The following is a 17,460-nucleotide window of genomic DNA, read 5'->3' on the forward strand; positions in this document are numbered from 1 at the left end:
AGAGAGAAAGAGAGGAAGAAAGAGAAACACACATAAAAACACCAAATACAATTAATATATAAGAATATAGAAAATGTAAGGTGCGTATGCATGATAATGCATGAGCATGTGAAATGCAATAGTAAAAACATCATGGGCTCAGCTCAATCCAAACCTACCATACCAGCACATAATTAGTTGGAAACACACATCTAAAATGCATGAAGCAGTGTTATAATGCACATGTGATGCAATGCATGATGATTTAAGATCAAATATACAAAACCCATCCCAAAAATTTTTCAAAAACCTCTTTGATTTTGAAAAACCCCAAAATTTTCAATAAATCCCATAAACTAGGTCATAATGCATGAAATGTATGATTAAAGGCTAGAAAAGAGATCATTGTTAGGACATATGTGATTGGTTGTTATGAACATATGTCAACATTTTATGTAATTGGCTAATCCTTTGACAAAACGCAATTTCCTTGTACTTAGGTAGATTTATGATGTGTTTAATATTTCAAGGAACAAGAGTTCAAGTCCAAGTATTGAAGCCATGCAAGTCTGTCCAAGATTCAAGTGTGAAAAGTGTTGTTTATTAAAACTCGACAGCTAGCATCTATCGATATTTAAAAAGCTGTTCTAGCAGCTCGACAACTAGGGTATCTATCGAGGTTTATGAAATTCAGTTTTCCTGGAATGTTTTTCAGGAATGTTTTTCATCCAATCCGTGATTAAGTGTTTGGGCTTTCTTTTTAAACAACCATAAACATATATAAGGATTATTTTAAGGGCTGTATCTAATAACACAGCTGAGAACACAATTGCACAAGAGCATAATTCCACAAGTGTGACCGAAAACCTAGTTTTGCCCTAGTTCTTGAAGAAGCTATTATGTTTGTACACCGTAGGGTTTTGTGACCAAGCAACTTCACGATCTTCATCTATTAAAGAGAAGAAGAACTTGGCAGCCAACATTTTCCTCAAGTTGGTGATTGAAGTCGCGTACTAAGATTCGCGCAATTGGTTAGTCACATACTGGGAGCCATGCAATACAAGGGAGAGATTGTCACTACAGAACAAGTCTAATTAGGTATTGGGGTAAGGGTCCAACTGTAAGTTGGTATAAGGTACTGGGATTCCTTTACTTGTAACCGCTTGTTTTGATAATAGTGAATTCTTGGAAGTGGTGACCTTAAAATCACCCGATGGGGCTTTTGCCTTGGAAGTTTTCCCCATTCGTAAACAAATCATCGTGTCAAATTTAATTTTCACTACATTTAGTTGTTTGGTGATTTGTTTGTGCTACCACACTTGTTGCATATAATTGAACCTAATTAATTCACTTGGCTAATTAATTGGTTATCTTATCACAATGGGTCAATACATTTTTGGCCTATCAATCATACCTTTGAAATATGCAATGAAAAGACCAAAGAAAGAGTAGGGAAGGTGAAGAGGTTGAGTGAGAAGAGTTTTCGAGTGTGAGAGAAGTCTGTCTATCGAGAGAGATCAAAGAGAAATGAGACAGAAATCGCGAAGCGCATATATATAGAAGTCTCATAATTCTTGACAGATCAAGAGGTGTCGAGAGGTGTCGAGTTTTAAAAGCTTGAAAGGATCCAGCTATCGAGCAGCTGTCCAGAGGTGTCCACAACAAGAATAAGCTCGATGGATTGAGGAGCTGTCGAGCATCTATCGAGAAGATTGAAACTTTCTTGATGGATTGAGGAGCTATCGAGAAACTATTGAGATTGCGATAAGAAAAAGCTGAAGAGCTCGATAGATAGCTTAACTGTCGAGAGGTGTCAAGGAGTTGTCAAGATTGCTTAAAAACAGTTTTTTAAGAAGAGAAAAACACAGACATGAATGCAATTCAACCAACCAAAAAAAATTTTAGCCTCTCAAAAACATCTCTCAACAAGAAAAATGTCATGCATTTAGATCAAAAACACACACACACACACACACACACACACACACATGCGCGCGCTAAATAAGTCTACCCAATTTAATATTTTAAAAACAAGTTTAGACAGTTTAGCGAGTATACATTAGCGCATGTAAACCTTGTGATAGCCAAATCATATTGTACCTATACATGTATCAAAAGTAGCAAAGAATATTGCGTGTAGTGTGTAAAAACATCACGAGATTGCATAAGTGTCTCTATGTTATGACGATTTGAGATATGAGTGAATCAATTTAACTCACACACGATTATAACTGTTTGATGGGGACTATCACCTTCGAGGTACATCTTATAACTCCCACATCTCCTAAAATACACGCTTGCAATCCTATATTAAACTGTTTGATCTTTTTGCTTTTATTTTTCTTTGCATATTTTTCTTTTAAGCAAACCATGCATGGACATATAAGAGAGAGAAAGGAAGTGTCCAATTATGTTAAGCTTTTTGACATTGCACTTTTGCTATACCGAAGCATACAAATGTCATTTTATGATTGCCGGGCAACGGTGGTGAGATGGTTATTTATGCTTTTCTCTTAGGATTTTTTAGTCCTTCCCGTCAAAAAGAGTGATACGAGTGTTAAGTATAAGAGATCACTTAACCTTACTCATCACAAACATGAGCCACAAAACTCACTTACTTAGTTATGCATAGAGATGCTCATCTAAGTTACAAAAGATACAAAGTTTATAAAACTTTTTGTTTCATTGGCCATTCAAGGTACACAAGTACCAATGTACACAAACACACACTGTTTTTGTATTATTCTGATTTTTCAATTTTTTTTTATTTTTATGAATGAAAAAAAATAAAAGCAAAACTAAAAAATAACCAAACAAAAGCATTTCAAATAAAGTAATGCATAAAAACTAGACTGTATAAAAAAAAACACATAAGTAATGCAAACATAACAAAAAGAGGGAGAGAGAGAAAAAGTGACTGAATCACTTGGAGCCCTTTTCCTTCCACACATTGGAAGAACCTTTCCTTTGAGTAAACCCTTGAACCGGCGTTCAGGGGGAAGAGTTGAAACCGTTCAAGTTCGAAAAGAACATGATGGCTTTGAGGAGATCTCCAAAAGGAGCAAGAGAGGACGAAAGCTGATTCTGGCTTCCCGACAAAATCATGTTGTTGCCCTGTTGAGTGGCTAACCACTTATAGCAATTAGGTTAAGTATGTCCAACTACGCCACAGTAATGACAGAGATGATGCTTCTTCTCTTTGTACTTTTGAGCATTACTCTTCTTAGCCCTAGGGTTTTTGATTTCTTTCTTAGCAAGCTTAGAGGGTGCTCCAAAGATCGATTTACCCTTGTCTATGTTCTCACTAGCTATCACAGTTTTAGCATCATTATTCTCAATATTGTTAGCAGGAGAAACAAAAACAGTAGTACTAGAAGAAGCAATATTAGGAGAAGAAAAATCATACCCTACACCAGTTCGATTGGAGGCGGATTTTTGCATGCTGAGCATCTCGTTAAGCTTTGTACTTGAGGTCTCCTCCAACTGAGCTCTCACTTGGAACAGTTTCGCCTCAAGCTTCTTGGTCTTCTCAGCCAAGAAATTTTCCTCAAACTTCAATGCTCTAATAGTCTGATTTGTTTCATCAAACTTTGTACAAAGTTGTTCTCGTTCCAGCCCCACATCACTGAGCTTCTTGGTGGCCAACCTATACAGCTTCTTATGTTTCTCCGAGACCTTGTATAACTTTGCATAGGCTGTGTGGATGTTATCTTGCTCATCCATCTTCTTAAATTTTGATTCCACCAAGTTTTCTTCTTCATCCACATCTTATACAATCCCTTCAGTAGTATTGACAATAGCGGTGAAGGCATTCAGGATTCCTTCATCCTCATTTTTGTTATTATCCTCAGGTTCAATGTCACTTAATATAGCAGCAAGTGCCTTACTTTTCCCAATAGACTTGAGATAAGTGGGGCACTCTTGTTTCATATGACCGAATCCTTGACAACTAAAACACTTAGGCCCCGAAGGAACAGTGTACTAACCGTTATCCCTAGCATCCTTCTTCCCTTTGTCTTGGCTCTTAAACTGTGAAGAACTTGATTGCCTACGGTCCTTGTCGAAGCCCTTTGCATTGGCATTCTTCATGAACTTCTTGAACTACTGGGTGATATAGGACTTCATTTTAGAATCTTCATCACCGGAAGACTCATCAATGTTATTACTCTTGCCCTTCAGTGCCATGCTCTTGCTCTTGCTCTTGCTCTTGCTTGACTTCCCGAGCCTAGACAAACCCAACTCATAGGTTTGTAGATTTCCAACAAACTCTATCAAAGGAATTTTATCAATATCCTTTGACTCATCAATCGCAGTGATCTTAGCATGGAATCTCTCGGGCAGAGATCTGAGCACTTTTCTCACAATCTAAGGTTCGAAAATGGTTTCCCCAAGATTAAATGCTGAGTTCACTATGTCCTTGAGCCTGGCATGGAACTCATCAAATGACCCATCCTCCTCCATCTTGATTTTTTCAAAGCTAGTAGTGAGCCTCTGAAGTTTCGAATCCTTGACAGCCTTGGTTTCTTCATAGGTTATCTGGAGAATGGTTCATGCCTCCTTTACAGTTTCAGTGGAGGAGATCTTCTTGAACTACTCATTTGTGATCTCACTAAATAAAGCATTCCCACCTTGATCTTTGCATCATCCCAATTGGCCGGCGCTTCCTTCAACTTGGTCTAGCCTATCTCCAGAACTTGCCACACCTTCTCATCTAAAGACTGCAAGAAAACTCTCATCCATACTTTCTAGTATGCATAGTTAGTTTCATCAAATAAAGGAGGTACAATAAGTGATCGTCCTCTATCCATGACAAACAGGGGTCATTGGATCTCACAGAAAAGACCAAACCCTAATCAGAGTGTGCCTGTTCTAATACCACTTGATTGGCCAAAAATGTATTGACCTCTTGTGATAAATTAACCAATTAATTAGCCAAGTGAATTAATTAGGTTCAATTACATGCAACAAGCATGGCAGTACAAAAAAATCACCAATTAACTAAATATGCAAAGGAAATTAAATGACACGGTGATTTGTTTATGAATGGGAAAAACCTACACGGGAAAAACCCCCACAGGGTGATTTTAAGGTCACTACTCACGAGAATCCACTATTATCAAAACAAGCGGTTACAAGTAAAGGAATCTCAGTACCTTATACCAACCTACAATTGAACCCTTACCCCAATACCCAATTGGACTTATTCTGTAGTGACAATCTCTCCTTGTATTGTACGGTTCCCAGTAGGTAACTAACCAATAGATGCGCGAATCCTAGTACACGACTTTATCACCAACTTAAGAAGGATGTTGGCTACAAAGTTCTTCTGTTCATCAACTGATGAAGATCATGAAGTTGCTTGGTCACAAAACCCTACGGTGTGCAAACACAGCTGCTTCTTCAAGAACTAGGGCAAACTAGGTTTTCGATTAGACTTGAGGAATTATGCTCTTGTGCAATTATGTTCTTGGTTGTGCAACCTGATACGGCCCTTAAAATAATCCTTATATATGTTTAGGGTTGTGAGAAAAGAAAGCCCAAACATATATTCACGGGTTGGATGAAAATCAGAATTGAAAATTTGTTTTTCATAAACCTCAATAAATACCCTATCCGTTAAGTAGCTATCGAGCATCGGGCTTAAACAGCTCTTTCAAACCTCGATAGATGCCAGTTGTCAAGCTTTAATGAGCAGTACTTCTTCACTTGTTTCTTGGACAGACTTGTATGGTTTTAACACTTGAACTTGAAACCTTATTTCTTGAAACATTAAACACATCATAAATCTACCCAATTACAAGTAAAGTGCGTTTTGTCAAATGATTAGCCAATAAATAACATGTTGACATATGTTCCTAACATCCAATCACATATGTCCTAACAAATCTCTTAAAAAAAGACTCTCAAGAAAAACTTTTCTCAGTTGACAACCCGTGGTAGTTTGTACCACTTCATATCCTAAAAATCAACAAATTAATAGAAAACAAGAAATTGAAGAAGAAAACATTGATTACTCTAGAAAATTACAAAAAAAGGCAAAATACTTTGAACAATATTTTATTACTCATACCAACAATCAAATGACAAATTCTACCATGTTATACATTCTATTTGTGTGATTAACTAGATATACAACCCCTAGGGAGGGATACCCTTTCGGGAGTCAGATATCAATCTAGGGATGAAAGAGATAACTTTGCTGTTGTCTTTGCTATCAAAAGAATAGAAATTGAGTTTTGAGAAAAATGTGGAGAAAAAAGTGTTTCAAATAAATATTTGATTTTGGAATTTGACTATGAATTTTACTTAGTCATGTTCATTAAATATAATTGCAAAATGACTATTAGGTTCTAAAGACTTAAGATTAAATGTTTAAATTCCTATTTTGTGTATGTTGGCAAACCGAGAACAGAAAATCTCTAGATTAGGTGTTAGACATTACTTAAGGTGGTACAAATCAAGTCTCAAAAATATTCAAGCTGCAGAAAAAAGAGTTCAATTTTAGTGAAGCTCGACCGATCGAAAATTACATTTGACTGATCAAAAATCGCAATAAATCTGATTTTGCAAAATTTTAAATCGGGCCCAAGCTTGCGAACACGTTTAGAGTTTCAGTCCAATACTCCTAATTATAAAAGGAAAACACTAATTACGTTTTGAAGATTCTTAGAAGACTTGTGAATTACTTCTGTGAGATCTAAGAGGTTTTGTATTTTTTTTAACTCTACAAGTGTCTATCGGAACGAAATCTACAATCAAGTGCTGGAATCTAGTTGTTGCTACAAGATCAACAACTGGTGTTCTGAAACCTTTGAGTGGGATCTCAAAGTCATAAGCATGGGAGCTCGGGTGCTGCAAATCCAAGAGAGAAGAGTCCGTGGAGTCAAAACTTGCATGTGGTCATGTCAGTAAGTTCTACTAGTGGTAGCAATAGATTTAGGGTTAAATTTTTTGTAAACTTCAATTCTTTCTAGTGGATTTGTTTACTTTGAGGATAGTTAGGTTAAATCTTCCCCAAGTTTTTATCTTGAGACAATTTGTTTAATTGGTTTTCCTAAATGATCATATCTGTGTTTTATTTTTTTATTTTTTTCTGCCATGCATGATATGATATTTTGCTGTTTCACCTAGATCTCGTAATTAAACTAAGTAAACATTTAACTAATTCATTAGGTCAAAAAATTTGTTTTAAGGGGTCTAAACAAACAAACAATGACCATTAAAGAATTATCATGTATGTTTAAATTTTTAAGAGTAATGCTAGAGATACAAACAATTTTATAAATTTTTTTACAAATTGTTGACGTGGTGAATAGTTATTGGTAAATGAAAAAATGATATTAAATGTGGGCATAGATGAAAACAATAAAGAAATTGGACACATCAACAGTTTGTCAAAATATTGTAAAATAGTTTGTGGTTATAATATTACTCATTTTTTAAACAACAAATTGGCATGCGGCTTTTAAAGATTTTGCATAATATATTTTTAACCTTATTATTTTTAATAATGAGATATATTACTATCTTTTTATTATTGAACTTCAATTAAGTTATTGAGAGTGGGTTCCAGTTAACTTATCTAATAAAGTCTCTGATAGTTGAATAAGAGATTTGGGGTTTAATTTTCGTCTATACAAAAAACCGATTAATGTTTTAGTTTGATAATAAAGAGGGTAATTATCAGAAGCGAATGTAATAGGCTGAAACTCTATAAAAATATGCTCAATCCGTCTCAATTTATTTGTCCTGTTTGAAAAGTCAAACTTTTTAAGCGAACATCATTTATTATCTTGTTTACCTTATAAAAATGTATAAGTTTACAAAACTACCCTTAAATAAATTTATCAGTTTTTTTATTTAAAAAAAGAGTTATTCTTAATGAGGCAACAAAAAAAGTGCCCCAATTAGATTGATTTTAAAAATATTTGTTAGTTTTCAATTCAAATAATTTTGAAAATAAAGTAGGGGTATAATAGGAACATTAGTAAACTAATAACTTTTATTTTTAGAAACAGGACAATATTTTGGGACATCCTAAAATGAAATAGAAGACAAACAAATTAGGATGGAGGGAGTAATTAAGTTCTTGAGAGAGGATCAATTTACTTTATGGGAGAGGGGGAACTATCTCTTTTAGGGTAAAATTTTAAATTTTGATGAATATAATACATAACAGGATATTAACAACTTTTAAAATTTGAGGCCATGGTCCCCTCAAAGATAGTGAGATTCCACTTCATCATAATTTTTTTTTGAGAAATAATTACAACATGCTGCTAATCCCGCAGCTCGAACATTTTCCCCCTTAGACACCCAAGCACTTTGTACATAGGGAAGTGCCAATTCAACTACAAGACCTTTGGCGCTTCACCATAATTAAAGGTTCTCAATGTTTATTCTAATTTCTATATCATGTGATTGAGATTAATTATGTGGTCACCCATGGTTTAATCAATCTTTTAAAATGTGAAATCCTATAAATAAACCTAATTGTAGTAGTTTAAATAAAAACAAAATGTCACTTTCAATTGGCTAAATTGATAGTCTTTTGTCATTGACTAAAGAGATTTGGAGTTTGAAACTTGTTTATACAAAAAAGCCAATAGATGTCTTAGTCTGATGATAATAAATAATCATTATAGAACGGATAACATACAATAAAATTCTATTGCATTAAAAAAAAAGGCAAAAATGCACTTTTCATCCTTACATTTAAGGTCAATTCTCATTTTGATCCCAAAATTGATTTTGCTACTAATGTAGTCCCTAAAAAAAAAAATCGATTCTATTTTAGTCCCTGCTGTCAACCCACTAACGGAAACCTACTACGTGGTAGATGGAGTGCCTAGGTGGCATGTTAGATGTTGATGTGGCTAATGAAATAATATTAAAAATACCACGTCAATATTCATATCAGCATTTTAATAAATAAAAAAAGCCACCTCAGAAAATTAAATAATAAAATAAACTTTTTTAAAAAACCTTAAATCTATTTTTTTTTCTTTTCATTATTAAAATTAAAATTAAAAAGAAAAACCTACTTTGTATAAATTTTTTATCTTTCTTTTTCTTCTTCCTTTTCAATTCTAGATCCTCTCTCTCTTTCTCTTTCTCACGGTGCATGTTTGTGTTTGTATCTTTCTTTTTCTTCTTCCTTTTTTCAAGCTCTCAGTCCCTCACTCTCTCTTAATCTCTGACTTTTTTCTCTCTCTCTAAACCTGACTCTCTCTCCCTCTTTGTTGTTTGATCGGTGATGGTGGTATGGGTTTGATCGGCAATGGTGGAATGGGCTTGATCTGGTTTTTATGGGTTTCCATGGGGCTAGGATTTTCCAGCTTGATCGACGATGGTTATGTGAGTTTGATCAGGTTGTTCTAGGTTTCCGTGGGGCTGGGTATTTTCGGCTTGATCAACGATGTGGTGTGGGTTTGATCAGGTTTTTCTGGGTTTTCGGGGGTGGGTTTGATCGACAATGGTAGTGTGGGTTTGATCGGGTTTTTCTGGGTTTCCGGGGCTGGGTTTGATCGGGTTTTTCTGGGTTTTCGGGGCTGGGTTTGATCGGCAATAGTGGTGTGGGTTTGATTAGTTTTTTATGGGTTTCCATGGGGCTGGGTTTTTCCGGCGATGGTGGTGGTGTTTGCTGCTTTGGGAAATGGGTTTGATTGGCGGGGTGGTGTTGTTGATGGTGGATTTGGGTCAAGGATGGTGAGTTTGGTTTCATATTTACAAGTTGTGGGTCTTGGATTTATGAACCTTGTATGGATGAATGTGAAAGAGTATTTGGTGATGGGTTTATGGGTCTATTTCTTGGATTTATGGGTTTGATTTATAGAGGTTTCAATGTTAAATGTGTTAGAATTTTCTAAGTTGAGATTGATTATGAATGTTGGTTGGTTGGGTTTGTCTTGATTTGGTGAAGAACATGAAGTTCATCTTCTTTTTTCTTTTTTTGATAGATTGAAGTTCATCTTCTGGGGAAGAAGAAGAACAACAATGTTCTTCCGAAGAAATAATGAAATGAAAAAAAAATGGATTAATGTTTTAAAAAATAATTTATTTCATTATTTGTTTTTTTAATTTTCTAAGGTGGCTTTTTTTATTTATTAAAATGCTGACGTGGTATTTTTAATATTATTTTATTAGCCACGTCAACATCTAACATGCCACTTATGCACTCCATTTGCCACGTAGGATTTTTCTGTTAGTGGGTTGACGGCAAGGACCAAAATAAAATTGATTTTCTTTTTTTAGGGACTACATTAGTAGCAAAATCAATTTAGGGACCAAAATGAGAATTGATCCAAAATGTAAGAATCAAAAGTGTATTTTTGCCAAAAAAAAATAAAGCAAACAAAAAACCAACGGATGCTCAAGCAAAATTTTATAGCATTCTGGATGGTGTGGTACCCTACAATTTGTGGATGGTTAACATAACTACTTGACCCCTCCAAACGGCTTATGAGTTATGACACAAACACAATAAAAAGCAAGAATTCAGGGAATGGAAGTGTATTTCCAATTTTTTGGACAAGCATAGGCAGGATATATATATATATACACGCGCGCGTATTATCCTAGTCCTAGTATCCTCCCCACACCTCAACCAAATTAAGTAGCTGTTTGCCATCATTGATGCCAAGAACATTAACATGATAGCTACTTAAGAAAAATCACTATTATAATTAGGCTACCCATATTGTAGATTCTGAAAGAGTCAGAAACTTCTCAAAGTCAAATGCAAAAAAGCATCTGGCCCCTCCACAGGACCACAAATAGGGCCAATCGATCTCAACCCCAGCCTAGCTATTTCCACACAGGCTAGGGGGTGAGTAGCTTTGGCCCAATTTCTATTTAATCAAACTGTAACAAATAAATGCTAATTACTGCATGCACGATGCGCCTGTGCGTTAGATTTAATTTTTTGTTGATAATATAAAAAAAGAACAAAATTTCTTGTTGAATTTATATATATATATATATATATATTGCTGAAAGTTGATTAAGTATAATTGTATTTGAAGTCCACTTTAAAAAGTTCTATATAAGCAAATAAGTTATAAAAAAAAACTATTACCTAATATGAAACTATGAACCGATCATTTTTTTTGTAACACATAAAAGATTGTATCAAATTCAGTGGTTGTTAATTATCACTTACTCTCTATTAGGCATGACAAATTAGTGGGTTCTAGTTAAATTAACTTGTAAAATTTCTAATAGTTGAGTAAGAGATTTAGAATGCAATTTCTATCTACATTAAAAACCGATTGGTATCTTGATCTATTGATAAAAAGTTATTATTAAAAACAAATGTCATAGATTAGAACTTTCTAAAAAGAGAAATTTTTTTTTTTGAAAATTATATGAAATTCAAATAACTTACACTCTATTAGGCATAGTCCCAAACTAATTATGGTATTCTTTAAGTAAAATCTAAGGGAACTCAATTAATCATGATGGCAATCATGGTTGTAATTGCACGTGCAAGCATGTGGTCCCACCATATTGAGCATAGAATCATCAGCGGTAGCTAAGAACCAGTTATAAATAAATAATTTTAGGGTTATGTTAACGGGCACCGTAAGGTGCCTGTTAACAATATATTTTTGGTAATTTTTTAAATTTTTGGTAATTTTTCAGTTTTTGATAATTTTTTTTTATCTCTTTTAGCAATTTTTTTAACAACTTTTTTTTTTCTTTTTTTAAGTGAAAAAAAAAAAAGGAAACCTTAACAAGCACCGCCCGGTGCTTGTTAACATTTTCCATAATTTTAAGGTCTCAACCGTGCGTGTGGTTACAATAAAGGCAATATGTAATGTAATTATAGGCAGTGTCACAACGAAAAAGAAGTCTCAAGATAGAAATCCCAAAAAAAAAAAGTTGCTCTTAATGTTCATTGTCTCTACTTTGCATGTAGATTATATCTCATGCATAATCTCATGCATCATCCCTTTTAAAATATGCGGCTCATGCTTGAAATTCTAAAAGAATGGTAAGACTTAAGTATAGTTCTTAGATACTGTTTCTTAAATTTCCCTTTTAAGATTCTGTCATATTTTTCTTCATGGAATAGAAGTGTATTTTTTAGTTAAGTAGCCAAATGACTGAACCTTAAGATGAGAACATAAAGAACAGTATCTAAAGTACTATACTTAAATTTTGTTCATAAAAGAAATGATGTATATATATTGTATGTATAATAAAATAAAAATTATTACTTTGGATGTGCCGACTTTAGTTACGCTAGTGCCCTCACAAACTGACACACAAAATATATCATCTCTCTTTCTTTTTTCTTTTCTTTTTTAAAATTTAATTATGATACTATATAGGCAAAAATGCAAAACTGACCCTCTAACTTTCAATCTTTTTCATTTCAGTCCTCTAACTTTCAGTTTTGTCAATTCAGTCCTCTAACTTTCAATTTTTGTCAATACAGAATTCCGTTAAACGGCTGCCGTTAATGTCACTGAAACGACGTTGTTTTCCTTTTTCTTTTTTTTTTTTTAAATTTCAGAATTAAAAGCAAAAAAAAAAAAAGACAAATATGTAAAAAAGAAAAAGAAAACATTTAAGGGGAACGACGACACGACGTCGTCGTTCCCCTTCCCCTAAAATCAAACCAAAGAAACATTAAGCGAGAGAGAGATTGAGTCCATTTGAGAGAGAGAGACCAAGTATGCGAAATACATAACCATTCTCCTCTTCCTCCTCCTTTCTTAAAACCTTAAACCAATCGAAGAAGCAGAAGCGGCAGCGAAGCGAAGCATCCACATAACGGATGATCTTGACAATGTCATTGATGACAAGGAGGACGAGGCCTGGAAGGAGTGGGGCAAGAAATCCATGCCCTCTAGTCACTCCGATCTCCGGCCTTCCGATTTGTCGAAGATGTCGGAGGCCGAAATCTAGGCCGAGATGATGAAGTGGCATTTTGGGCTGTTAATGGGTTTCGTTAGCTCAGCATTCACTGAACTCCAATAATGCAATCTGGGTTTTATTTCATGTTGTTATTTCTCTGTTGGATTGCTATGGTGAAAGTCATGGAATATATATATATATATGTTTCGGTCACTGAATTTGATAATTTGAGTATAGGTTTATGAATGTTTGTGCTAATTAGTGAAAGTTTTTGAGAACTAAACTGGGTTTGCTTAATTGCTTCCCCCAATTTCTCTAAGTTAGGGATTTGGGTGTGGAGTGATTCTTCAGTTTTGATTTCAGGTAAGGGGAAGGACAAAATCCTAAATGTTTTCTTTTTTTTAATATCAGTTTTTTTTAATTTTCTTTAAATTTGAAATTTTATTTAAAAAAAAAGACAGAACGACCTCGTTTTGGCTCAAATAAGGGCAAGACATAACTGTGGTTTAACGGAGGACCAAATTGACAACAATTGAAAGTTAGAGGATTGAAATAAAAAAGACTGAAAGTTAGAGGGTCAGTTTTGCATTTTTGCCTACTATATATAATTGTATGCATGGAAAATGGGCTTCTAAATGTCCACAAGTTAATTCAACACAAACCTGACCCGACAACCAACACCCAACTCCTACCTGTAAATTGCCCCTACCCCTACTTCGTAACATAATAGTTTCCCCCATGGGCTTCACTGTGGTTACCTGCCCCCAATCGAATTCTGTCACGTTGTGAAAAGAGAAAAAAGGAAAAATTATACTCTACCACTTTAAACTATACTTCATATTACACTTTGCATTCTAAACTTTTTGAACGCACGTGTTACACTCTAAATTATGATTTATGTTATACTTTGCACTCTGCTATTAAGTTTACAGTACAAAGTGTAATTTCTCCACGAAAAAAAAGGGGTTTAAGGAAAATGGGAAGAAAAAAAGATTTACTTAAAGGAAGCCCATTTTTTGTAGTAAAAAGTTTTAGAGATTAAGCTCAAATTACAAAACCCTAATCAATCAAAATAAAGAAATTTAGATCCAGCGAGCTCACCTTGACAATGAAAATGAAAAATAAAAATTAAAGGGAAAAGTTTCTTCTTCTTTTAAACTAAAAAAATAGTAGGATTTTAGTTAATTTTCAACAATTACTGCTTTGACATTTATTAAAAATATATTAATTAACTTTATCATCTCTTTTTGTGAAATGAACCGAACTTTTATAAGTTTTTAAGATTTAATGTGGCGTTTATTAGCCAGATTAATTTTATCCTAGGATTCAATTTATTAAAAAAAAAACCTGGTTGTCATTTCACCCTTTTTGCTCTGCAAAGAAGGAAACAGGGTGATCAAAAATTGTATACGTACTGCTTGAAATGAGACTGAAGATAAAATAGTTATGTATGACTATTTCGAATGCCTGTACTATCTGATAAGATTTTTTTTTTTTTTTATATATATATATTGGTGGTAATTTCATAAATATATTATTAATTGAGAAAAAACAATACATAGAGTTAGAGGACCCTAAACCAGCAGTTATGGACAAGCTATTACAATACATAGAGTTAGAGGACCCCAAACCAGCAGTTCGGGTTTGGTCCTTTTCCTAAGCCTAATCTACCATGTTACTTACCTTTTGGGCTTTAATGGGCTGGTGACTTCAATGGCCTCTGTTTTTTATTGGGTTTGGTGGCCCATCGGGGAGAAGGCAACCTCAACCCCTTTGCTTTTACCTGATCCACTTGTCGATGTTGCATTTTTTTTTTTTTGTTTGTTTGTTTGTTTGCCGAATGATGACGTTGATGTGTTGTTAAGTTAAGGATAAGGATGACGTATAAGACTTGCGCATGTTACATTGTTACTGATACTAGATACTTTTTGAATCAATTATTGCTTTCAACAAGAAAAACTGATAACGCCAATTACGCACTTTGATTATAGAGAAATATTAACCAATATTCTTAAGAAAATACTCTGATTAACAATTTATTTAAAGAAAATTTTTATAAAAAAAGATGAAAAAATAATTAATATTTTAATAATTTTTTATTTCTCATAAAAATAATGTCAAAATTTTTCTAAAATAAATGATTAACTATTACCTTCAGCATTTATCAGCATGACTCATGATATTATGCGCATAAGGTACTTGTGCATGCTACTGATAATAGCAGCAATGAGTGAGGTGAACTTGCAGCTGATCATTTAAAATATTTTAAATGTTTGTACGACAAATCATCTATGAACTCGGTATAGCCGACCATACAAATATTTAACTTAACTAGGAAGAAAAGTGTCTACTTCTATTTTACAACTTCACACACACGGACAGTTCGCATTGTGAAAAAATATGACCCAATTAAAATCGTGTGGTTGTGGAGGTACTCGGTTTAATCAGCTAAACTTCCACTCCAAGTAATAGCAAGGTTGACTTTTAGGCTCTGCCTTCAGTTCACATCACGATTTACAAAAAAATTATAAATACACATACACCCCTTACCAACTTCCTCGCTGAGCTTTGATTTGAGCAATACTTTTGAAAATGTCTCACCACGGAAATTATCATCATACTCCACCCCACGGTGAGGAACATCATGGAGGACATGGACTTGGTCATGGCGTAGGACATCATGGTGGACATGGACATGGCGGAAGAGGAGGGCATTGTCATGGTGGCGGTGGGCATCACGGCGGTCATGGTCATGGTCATGGTCCTCGTGGAGGAGGAGGAGGAGGGCATTATCATGGTGGTGGAGGACATCAACCACATGTTCATCATGCTCATGGCGGAGGACATCACCCACATGCTCATCGTGGTGGCGGAGGACATCATCCACACGGTCAGCATGGTGGCGGACATGGACAACATCGCGTTTTCTTGTTAACGATGTGATATTTTGAACACCTATATAGCTGGTGTGGTGACAGATATTAGGCGGCTATATGTAATGTAATAAATCAGTGTCCATTTTCTTCTAGATTTCAAATTAAACAATAAGCCCATAATATGTATTTCTGAAATTATGGGAATCATATGTTGTTTAGCTGGTATATTGAACGCATATTTGATGTTTATATATATGGACGAGTTGAATTATAATGGGTTTCATGGCTGCCAATGGCATTGCTTATGAGGGAGCTCTGCAATTTACCATTTCATGAATCATTCACTCTTTTCGCAATTTAGCATGCTGAGGTACAAATAAAATAAGTTTTCTGATGAAATTGAAACAATTTAGACATATGCTAGATTGAACTTTGAAATGACAAAGTGCATGTAATCTAATTGGATTTCATGCATGTGACAACGAATTTGTTTATCACGCGTAAGTTTGGATAGCGATGAAATCAGTTTTCAGCGCGTTTGCGTTTTAAATGGTGGGTCCTGTGTACTGTTCACAGGACTCAAGTACATATTTAAAAATTATTTTGCTACAGTATTTTTAGTTTTCAGTTTTTAACAATAAGCGATATCCAAACAGACCTTACATAATTCGGTTGTTCAGGAGAAATTATTTGCTCCTCCCAGGTGGAGGAGTGATGTAGTCCTCCTGGTGATATGTATCAATAGAAAGCATTCACATATTAAATGAAAAGCTGAGTCAAACCACACCTGTTGCAATACTTCAACCTTTTAAAAACAAATATTGAAATACACTTTCACTTCTAAGTTCTAATCCTACTTAGCCGCTTCACCAAAAATTCTAAAATCCAAAAATTTCCAAACAGCCCAACTCTCTTCTCTCTTCCTCCCTGCATTACTGAAGAAATTTTTCTTTGCATGAACAAGCTTTGTGAGATTTTGAACTAACTCTGTTCTTGGGTCTAACTTTTTCTAGCTTGTTTCCCTCTTTTCCCCTATGACTGAAATGGTTGTTAAAATCCAATGCTCACCATTTTAACTAACCATGACTGATCAAGGTATGTTACAAAGTCTCATTTCACTCTTCAAAGTATTATTTTCTTGCTCTGTTATGTCTCTATGTAGTTTATAATACAATGCCTTTTACATGTTTGATAAAAAGCCCAAGATAAAAAATTATTAAAAGAATGAATTTCTTATTTTTATTTTCTTTCTATTTAGTTTTCCTGACTATGAGCCCTTGTTTGTATCTCTAGATTGCAGGTCTTTTATTTTAGAATGAGTCTTTAACTGAGACCTTAAGTTTAGTATTATAACGTTGCTGGGTTCCTCTTTTTTCTTTTTCTTTTTTTCTTTTTTTATTTGCATTTGATTGTTGCTGTTGTTGATGCATTTGAATATTGTGGTGTTTTTAATCATAGATATTAGAGTCAATGAGGAAGGTGTCGAAGATATTGAAACTTTGCTTGGAATGGTGGTGCATAGTGAGGATGAAGCAAAATGTTGTAAGACAACAAGACTATGTGTGTTCAAAAGAAGGATTCCCACGAGATAGTGACAATTTGGATGATAAGAAGTTCAAAAAATTACAAACTAGGACCGGTTGTGAAGCTAGTATCCGGGTTACAATGACAAATGGTGAGTGGAAGGTTACTCACTTCAATCCTACTCATAATCATGAGCTTGCAAAGCTAGAAGAAAGGC

The sequence above is a fragment of the Castanea sativa genome, chromosome 11 (genome assembly GCF_040712315.1).
Source record: "Castanea sativa cultivar Marrone di Chiusa Pesio chromosome 11, ASM4071231v1".
NCBI classification, from domain to species: domain Eukaryota; kingdom Viridiplantae; phylum Streptophyta; class Magnoliopsida; order Fagales; family Fagaceae; genus Castanea; species Castanea sativa.